The sequence below is a fragment of the Pan paniscus genome, chromosome 14 (assembly GCF_029289425.2).
Source record: "Pan paniscus chromosome 14, NHGRI_mPanPan1-v2.0_pri, whole genome shotgun sequence".
Classification (NCBI taxonomy): domain Eukaryota; kingdom Metazoa; phylum Chordata; class Mammalia; order Primates; family Hominidae; genus Pan; species Pan paniscus.
This window is the reverse complement of record NC_073263.2, coordinates 53,663,259-53,673,477: the sequence shown is the minus strand read 5'-3', so window position 1 is coordinate 53,673,477 and position 10,219 is coordinate 53,663,259.

Below are 10,219 nucleotides of genomic sequence, written 5' to 3'. Positions count from 1 at the left end.
CTCTGTGGCCCAGGTTGGAGTGCAGTGGCACCATCTCGGCTCACTGCAAGCTCCGCCTCCCGGGTTCACTCCATTCTCCTGCCTCAGCCTCCCGAGTAGCTGGGACTACAGGCACCCACCACCATACCCGGCTAATTTTGGGTATTTTTAGCAGAGACGTGGTTTCACCGTGTTATCCAGGATGGTCTCGATCTCTTGAACTCATGATCTGCCCGCCTCAGTCTCCCAAAGTGCTGGGATTACAGGCGTGAGCCACCCTGCCCTGCCAGGATTTTTATTTTCTATTTTGTTCACTGCTTTATCCCCAGTGCCTTGAATAGGAGATGCACCTACTGGGTGCTTCATGCATATTCACTGACTTGGACAAATAAATGCATTTTCTTATCTCCAGATTTATTGTGTCCTTTTCCATGTCCTCCTTGACTTCTCAGGGACCTTTGACACTTGCTTCCGTGAACTTCCATGACCACACTCTTGAGTTTCCTCCTGTTTTCATACCACTTATTTCCCTTTGCCAGCTTCTTTTCTTACTCTTAAATATTGGCCATTCTGGTGTTGTCCTTGTTATCTTGCTCTTCCTACTCTACGCTTTTCCAGATAAGCTTATCTGCACTTGGGGATTCGAATACCATCCACAAGATGAGAATTCTCAAGCATATATTTCCAGCTCTTGACTTTGCTCCTTCCATCATTGAAATGGCCCTTCCATCATTGAAATGGCCCTCCCATGTTGAATCCCAACACATTTTTTTCCTCCCCAAACTGCTCTGTATTTAGGTTAAGCACCAACACACAACTGATTCCCCAAGTCAGAAACTTAAGAGTCACCTTGAACTTCTCCTTCCTTTCACCAGCACTCTGAAGCAGTAGGACATCAAACTGTCCGTGTTATCCCAGCTCACTCTATACCCATTGCACCGCCTTATCATTTCTTGCTTGTCCTGTTTCATTAATTTTCTAAAATTCCCTTGCCTCTGTCTTGCCTTCCTCTAATTCATCCCACACGTGGCAGCCAGAGCGTTCATTTAAAAATGCCAACCTACTCATGCTTCTCCCCTTAAAGAGTCCCCGTTTTTGTGATTCTCAGCTGTCTGCAGAAATCATCCAAACTTCTTGGCACAGTATGGAAGGCCCTTCAAGATCTGTCACATCTTTTACCCTGACACAAATATTCTGCATATGGTATGGACTACTTATAATTCTTTAAAGAAGCCACACTCGTTCTTATCTCCTCTGTACATGCTGTTTCCAGTGTACTTTGTACATGCTGTTCCCAATGCAGAGATGCTGTTCCATGCTTTGTCTATCTGGTGAGCTCCTACTCAGGTCTTCCCTGATATCCCCAGGCAGAAACAGAAGCTTCCTCTCTGTCCTCTCCTACAAGTACCTCATTTACAGCACTGATTGCATTTGCAGGAATTGGTTTTCACATGTCTTATCTTCCTCAAGCATCTGTGACCCCCAGGAGGGAATAAACTTCATTCTAACCATCTTTTTGAACTTTTTTCTTGGCACAGAATTTTTATTCTGGTTTATTAAGTTGAACAGTAAAAATACTACTCTTCATCATCACCTCACATTTAACATGAAATTCTCATTTAACATGTTTCTAAGACACTTTCTCGGTGGCCCAGGATTGGGCGGTTGCTATTCAGTGCAGAAAGGGAGATGCCATCTAAGTGTGGTGGCAGAGTGTGGCTTGTCACCCACCAAGAAGCCCGAGTTATTGTCTCTTGGCCTCTATGGACTTTGTGAGGCATTTAATCCTTCAGGCTTCAGTTTCCTTAACTAAAATGAGGAGAGGAATAACCTGAGTTCTGAGATTAAACAGAAAAGTGGAACTAAACTATCAGCCATACTCTGCTTTGGCAACCAATTTATAAACTTTACCATCCTAAAATAAGCTCTGTGTTTTTTGTGCAATTATAATTTTGTATATTCATTTAATGTGTACCGGAGTTGTAGGCAGTCATTTTATTATTTTTATTTTTATATTTTTTAGAGAAAGGGTCTCACTCTGTCATCCATCCTGGAATGTAGTGGCTTGACCGTAACTCACTGCAACCTTGAACTACTGGGCTGACAGTCCTCCTGCCTCAGCCCCCTGACTACAGGCATGCGCCACCATGTCTGGGTAATTTTTAAATTTTTAGTAGCAATGAAATCTCACTATGTTGTCCGGGCTGGTGACAAACTCCTGGGCTCAAGCAATCCTCCTGCCTCAGCCTCCCAAAGTCCTGGGATTATAGGCGTGAGCCACCACGTCCAGCCGTAAGTGGTCATTTTAGATCATAAACTCCATAAGGGCCAAAGGCCTTTTGACTCTCCACATATGGTTGAGTAGAGTACCTGCACTCCACATATATAGGCTGAACTGACTTGTATAGTGTTCAGAATGACTTTATAGCAATTTCAGAAATACAAGATGAGAAGCAGATTTGCTGTGATTTTAGTTATAAATAACAAGGAAAAAATGTTTTGCTCCTGGTAAATGAAAGGCACCAGTTTATCCAAAGGACTAAGAAAGGAAACTGACGCCTTGATTTGCTAAATCCAAATCCTTTTGGTACAACAGGGGTGGACAAATGGAAAAACCTGCCCTAGATGCCTTTGTGATATTTCGTTATGCTCAGAGTAGGTGCTCTATAAATACCTGTTGGATGAATGTTGCATGACGCAGTTCCTCTATAGCTTTAATGAGTTCCTAAGAGCAGCTCGCCATATCCCTTAATAGTACCTTTCTGCTGACAGCAGCAAGCTATGTATGGTGTTAGTACGGTTGCTAGATGATGAAGCAGGAGAGAGGTCAATTCTGAATAAACATCTAGGAATTTAGTAAGAGAAGTTGAGGAAAGAGCTGTATAAAACAGCTCTGGATTCCAGTTAATGTAAACTTCATTCAGTTAGGTATACTAACTTTTTAAAAAACAAAGGCTGATGTCTGGTTACCTGAGCACTGACTCAGGCCCACACGTGAATTTTGGACAAAACATTTTAATTTGAATTCTTTTTTGACGGGGCCAATACAATCCAGTTTTCCAGAGTTTCTAACACTCCCTGTTATCTTGCTTTACTCATTTACATAACCTGTGAATCTCCCGAAACTTCTTCCTGGCTTAGAGGAAACTGAAACTGGAAAGAGAAACCTTTGGATGGCAAACTGGTCTAAAGTTACAATTTAGTCTTCAAAATTGGTTTAACCAAGCTTTCAGAGTGGATGGGCATGTTTCTTTATAAATTTGTCTTAAAGTTTTGTTTACTGCGACGATCTGTGAAAGACTTAAAAAAGAAGGGCTCATGATGAGTAACTGTCCAGGGCCCGTTACAGATAGGCGTATTTTCATTAATTAAGAATTGTTGGCCGGGCACGGTGGCTCACGCCTGTAATCTCAGCACTTTAGGAGGCCGAGGCAGGCGGATCACGAGGTTGGAAGATCGAGACCATCCTGGCTAACACGGTGAAACCCCGTCTCTGCTAAAAAATACAAAAAAAAAAAAAAAAAATTAGCCGAGCGTGGTGGTGGGCACCTGTAGTCCCAGCTACTGGGGAGCCTGAGGTAGGAGAATGGCGTGAACCCAGGAGGCGGAGTTTGCAGTGAGCAGAGATCGCGCCACTGTACTCTAGCCTGGGAGACAGACAGAGACTCCGTCTTAAAAAAAAAAAAAAAAGAAGAATATATAAGTGGGCGAATAAATGAAAAAATCTGCTCAGTATACTGATGAAATATTAACTAGTAAACTACTCACCATCAATCCCAGCAAACGTTTCTCCCTGGGGCCAACAATTTATTACATGGAAGATCGTCTCCCTTAAGAAGAGTCTTACAAGCTGTAGTTTCTCTTCTACAAATAAATTATGTTTTTCAAAATATCAAGAGTTATGCTTCATTTTTGAAGAAATTTATAGTTCTTGGGCCTCATATCTCCATCTAGTGAAGCAAATTGGTAATACACCAATTAAGATACCCGGGTATGAATATAAGAAACACAGTTGTGAAAAAATTATTTATAGAAAATTATCCTTCCTTTTCCAAGGTTCAAAAACCTTGAATTGTATCTACTTTATATTTTCTGGAGTTCAGCAAGTTCTTTCTTTTCCAGATAGCCTATTTCTAAATATCTGGACAGTGTCATGCTATTGGAAAATATATGGGTGTATAGAAAACTTATGATTAGCTTGTTTTTCACCACTTTTAAATCAAAGAACCATTGATATTTGTTAACATGAATGTTATTTAGATATGTTATAGAATAATATGAATAAAATTTTTGTAAATTATGCTAACAATCCTACCAATTTAACAAATATTTATAAATGATTTTCTATTTTTGCTTTTTGTTTTGTTTTGTTTTGAGATGGAGTCTCACTCTGTCACCCAGGCTGAAGTGCAATGGCGCGATCTCGGCTCACTGCAACCTCCGCCTCCCGGGTTCAAGTGATTCTCCTGCCTCAGCCTCCTGAGTAGCTGGGATTACAGGTGCCCCCCACCGCGCCTGGCTAATTTTTGTATTTTTAGTAGAGATGGGGTTTCACCATGTTGGTCAGGCTGGTCTCAAACTCCTGACCTCGTGAACAATCCGCCTTGCTCTCCTAAAGCGCAGGGAGTACAGGTGCCCCCCACCGCGCCTGGCTAATTTTTGTATTTTTAGTAGAGATGGAGTTTCCCCATGTTGGTCAGGCTGGTCTCGAACTCCTGACCTCGTGAACAATCCACCTTGGTCTCCTAAAGTGCTGGGATTACAGGGGTGAGCTCCCACGTCCAGCCTCATTTTTGTTTTTGTTTCCTTCAACTTTTATTTTAAGTTCTGGAGTACATGTGCAGGATGTGCAGTTTTGTTACATAGGTAAATGTGTGCCATGGTGGTTTGCTGCACAGATCAACCCATCACCTTGGTATTAAGCCCAGCATCCATTATCTATTCTTCCTGATGCTCTCCCTCCCCCCATCAGGCCCTCCCCGCAACAGGCCTCAGTGTGTTTTGTTCCCTGCCATGTGTCCATGTGATCTCATCATTCAGCGCCCACTTATAAGTGAGAACATGTGTTGTTTTGTTTTCTGTTCCTCTATTAGTTTGCTGAAGAGGGCAACCCGCTCGGGTCCCCTTCCACACTGTGGAAGCTTTTGTTCTTTCACTCTTTGCTTTAAATCTTGCTGCTGCTCACTCTTTGGGTCCACACTGCTTTTATGAGCTGTAACACTCACCGCAAAAGTCTGCAGCTTCACTCTTGAAGCCAGCGAGACCAGGAGCCCACTAGGAAGAAAGAGCAACTCCAGATGCGCTGCCTTAAGAGCTGTAACACTCACCGCAATGGTCTGCAGCTTCACTCCTGAGCCAGCGAGACCCTGAACCCACCAGAAGGAAGAAACTCCGAACACATCCAAATATCAGAAGGAACAAACTCCAGACGCGCCACCTTAAGAGCTGTAACACTCACCGAGGGTCCGCGGCTTCATTCTTGAAGTCAGACCAAGAACCTACCAATTCTGGACACACCATCAGCAATGTTGAGACTTTCTTGCAAAAATGCCTGTTTGGGATTCCTCAGAGTACAGACAAAAAGGAAGGCTTGATCAGCATGTGGTGGATCTGAAGATTCAAAGAATTGCCATGGCTCAAAAGTAGACATTTTGGTAAATGTGAAGAAGTGAGATTCAATGAAGATGATAAGAAATGAAAGGTGTTACCAAAAGCTTCTTCTACCGCCAGAATTGGCGGTTTCCCTCGCTGGATTCTTGGGACCTGATCCAGGCAGCACACTCGACACACTCAGCGATTCAGCTCTACAGTATGCACTCTGGGATCTCCCATTTGCTAAGGAAAAATCTTAGCTTTGAGAAAGGTGACACTTTCCTCCCTACTTTTGCTGGAGAACTACCCTGGTTTGAGCTTCCTGCTGGAAATGAGGTTGGGCAGTTTGATGTAAAAAAATGAAGAGTTTAGTCAACAACTGTGGCCATCCACTGCAGTTCCCAGAAGCAGTGATGTCATTTAAATAGGAATAGGGTGCATCAGGGTGGGGAGATATGGAGGAGAGAGTCCGTGTGGAGTGATGGTGAATGCCTTTGGGAGTGTGTGTGCATTTCTCTAGAAAGCATGTTCCTCTGTGCAAAGCATGACCCAAGGATCAATGTTCTAGAAACAAAATTCCATCCCGGCATCAGTCGACACTTCATCCTTTACCACAGCTGTACCTGAAGTTTAGTTTAACATCCCCGGTCCTCAGATTGGAGATGGTGGAGAGATGAATTTCCCAAGCTCTCAATTTCCTGAATGGGAAAGGCGAATGTGAACTCAGGAATGAGTGAAAGGTTGACGTGATGGGCTGCTACTCCGCAGTCCTCACGTGGCCCTGGTATAACTCGTCACTACACCAGGGAGTTCCAGCATCTGTGTGTGCATGTGGAAGTATGACAGCCTAGAGAGATCCCACACACTGCCCAGCATTGTAAGATGTTCTCAGTGACGGCGAAAGGCAGGGTAGCAATACAGTGGACTTTGGGGTGTTTCTTAATGTGAAACCCACATAGGGGAGTCACAGGCTTTTAGCTGCAGTGGTGGTGTCATTTCTCAGCTCTTGTTCAAAAGCAGAGAACAATCGGGGATATGTCCTATTGTATTTAAAGATATGATTGGACCCAATGGGGAGGCTCATGCCTGTAATCCCAGCACTTTGGGAGGTTGAGGCAGGAGGATCACTTGAGCCCAGGAGTTTAAGATCAGCCTGGGCAACATAGTAAAACCACATCTCTACAAAAAATACAAAAATTAGCCGGGCGTGGGGACATGCTCCTGTAGTCCCAGTTTCTCAGGAGGCTGAGGTGGGAGGATTGCTTTGGCCGGACAGGTGGAGTCTTCAGTGAGCCATGATCGTGCCACTGCATTCCATCTGGGAAACAGAGTGAGACCCTGCCACAAAAAAAACAAAACAAAAATAACAATGACCACAAGCCTTAGAAATGCTCCAGCTTAGGAGTGCAGTGGCGTGATGTCGGCTAGCTACAACCTCCACCTCCCAGTCGCCTGCCTTGGCCTCCCAAAGTGCCGAGATTGTAGCCTCAGCCCGACCGCCACCCCGTCTGGGAAGTGAGGAGCGTCTCTGCCCGGCCGCCCATCGTCTGAGAAGTGAGGAGCCCCTCCGCCCGGCAGCCGCCCCGTCTGAGAAGTGAGGAGCCCCTCCGCCCGGCAGCCACCCCATCTGGGAAGTGAGGAGCATCTCCGCCCGGCAGCCACCCCGTCTGAGAAGTGAGGAGCCCCTCCGCCAGGCAGCCGCCCCGTCCGGGAGGGAGGTGGGGAGCGCCTCTGCCCGGCCGCCCCTTCTGGGAAGTGAGGAGCCCCTCTGCCTGGCCACCACCCCGTCTGGGAGGTGTACCCAACAGCTCATTGAGAATGGGCCATGGTGACGATGGCGGTTTTGTGGAATAGAAAAGGGGGAAAGGTGGGGAAAAGATAGAGAAATCAGATTGTTGCTGTGTCTGTGTACAAAGAAGTAGACATGGGAGACTTCATTTTGTTCTGTACTGGGAGGGGTTCTTCTGCCTTGGGATGCTGTTGATCTGTGACCTTGCCCCCAGCCCTGTGCTCTCTGGGGCATGTGCGGTGTCCACTCAGGGTTAAATAGATTAAGGGCGGTGCAAGATGTGCTTTGTTAAACAGATGCTTGAAGGCAGCATGCTCGTTAAGAGTCATCACCACTCCCTAATCTCAAGTACCGAGGGACACAAACACTGCGGAAGGCCGCAGGATCCTCTGCCTAGGAAAACCAGAGACCTTTGTTCACTTGTTTATCTGCTGACCTTCCCTCCACTATTGTCCTATGACCCTGCCAAATCCCCCTCTGCGAGAAACACCCAAGAATGATCAATTAAAAAAATAATAATAATAAATAAATAAAAATACAAAAAAAAAAAAAAAAAAAAAGAAAGCCACGGATACAGAGCCCTAGACTGAAAACCAGAGACTTGTATTTCAGGCCTGTGCTGCTTCTAACTGGCTGCAGCATCTCCATGGCAGATTGCGTAGTTTTCTTTTGGTCTCAGTCTTCTCATTTGTAAGATGGAAAGAAGGGTTGGACCAGATGATTTCTAAGGTCTTTCCAGCTCTAAACTTTTATGTCTTTACGAAACCTTGAATGAGAGAAGTCTTTGATGTGACTTTGTTAATTTTGGTAATTTGGGTAGCCTTTGCCAAAAGACCACTGCGGCTGGGCACGGTGGCTCATGCTTGTAATCTCAGCACTTTGGGAGGCTAAGGCAGGCGGATCTCTTGAGTCAGGAGTTCGAGACCAGCCTGGCCAACATGGCAAAGCCCCCATCTCTACTAAAAATACAAAAAATTAGCCAAGTGTGGTGGTACACGCCTGTAGTCTCAGCTACTCAGGATGCTGAGGCAAGATAATCGCTTGAACTCGCGAGGCAGAGGTTGCAGTGAGGTGAGATTCTGCCACTGCACTCCAGTGTGGGTGACAGAGCAAGACTCCATTAAAAAAAAAAATCACTGACTTTAGGAAAGAAGGTGGTTTTAGAAAGACTAAGGTACCTAATATAGAAAAGGAAAGAGTGCAGATGAACCGTGGTTCCTTTTTTGTAGGAAAGCTTGTACTATTTTGGAGAACGGCGAACAGATAAAACCAATGGCACTAAAATATCAGGGAGTAGAAACTCCTTCTCAGGTAAGTTTTCTTTTTAAGAAAGGGAGCTTTTATAGGGCAGTGGGTTAAGATTGCCATCTGTTATTTGGTTTCATTTTAGACTCTTCTCCTTTGGTGATCAGTCAGCAGCATTTGGGTGCCCTGCGACAGGCCTTGGTCCCTCCCTGATGCTGAGGGTCATGTGTCAGGTACCACCCACACGTTGGGGGGTCTGGCTTCTCCTCAGAGCATCCTGCTTTCTATTCTATACTGGTTATTGTTTACGGAGCTCAGGAGTTGATTATTTTCCCAAAGCAGGAAAGTCCAATACCTAAGGCTCCAGGACCCTGAAGTTTATCTAAAATCACCAGCCTTTGATTTCAATGTAAAAAAGATCTAAGTCTTTCACAGATCCTTATTAGGGCAATTCAACCCTTGCAGAACATCACAAAGACTGTTTTTGGGTGACTCCCGTGTGTGTGTGTGTGTGTGTGTGTGTGTGTGTGTGTGTGTGTGTGTGTTGTGGGAGAGGTGTATTTTAAAAGAGAAAGAAAAGGGGAAATACACTTTTCAAAAACCCTTTTATATACCAGACAGTACCGCACTTTTACATATCTCATTGAAAACCCATAACACCTATATGAAACATATGCTGTTACTCTATTTTTTCTTTTAAAAATAATTTTGTTATGGAAAATTTTAATCATATACAAAAGTCCAGAGAATCATACAATGTATCTCCATGTAGTCATCGCTTCGCTGCAACAGTCATTTCAGCCTGCAACCAGCCACGTTTCATCCATACTTTTCCCACTCCACTCACACCCCCAACCCCACTCTCCACTCTTGCTTTCCCCAAACCTGGATTATTTGGAAGGAAATTTCAGTCATCAGATCATTTTATCCCACAAGTATTTTAGTATGACATCTAAGTACTCTTAAAACAACAACAAAAAACCCTTAATAACTTTTATCATATCTGAAATACTACACCTTAAAATCCTTAATATCAAATTTCTGGTCCATGTTTGTTTCCAAAATTGTCTTAAAATCTTTGAAAATTTAGTTTGTTTCAGTCAGAATTCAAACAACATCCACACATTTCATTTGGTTGCTATGTGTCCTAAGTCTCTTTTAGTTCATAGATTTCTTGCCATTTTTTATTGCTTGTAATTTGTTTACTGCAGAAACCAGAATGTTTATCCTATAGCATTTACAACATTCTAGACTTTGCTGAACCATTCTAAGAGTTTTACATTCACTATCTCATTTAATATTCTCAGTAACTCTATGAGTAGGCACTACTATGATTCTCATAAATTAGAAAATTGAGGTTCAGAGAAATTAACTTTTGAACCAAGGACTGAAATCTAGATGTCAGACTCTGAAGCCCATGCTGTGCACAGCTTCTCATTTATATTGCCTTTTCTATATTGCCCCTCAAACCGAAGTGAGAGTGGGTTGGGAATTCTCAAATAGATTTGGATGTGGCTGTAAATGAGTTTTTCTTTAGGTGGTGGGAACTGAATAAGTACTCTTGGCCCTGTTATAAGAACACTAACTACTGTCCCCGTTTAGTTTGGGCAAAAG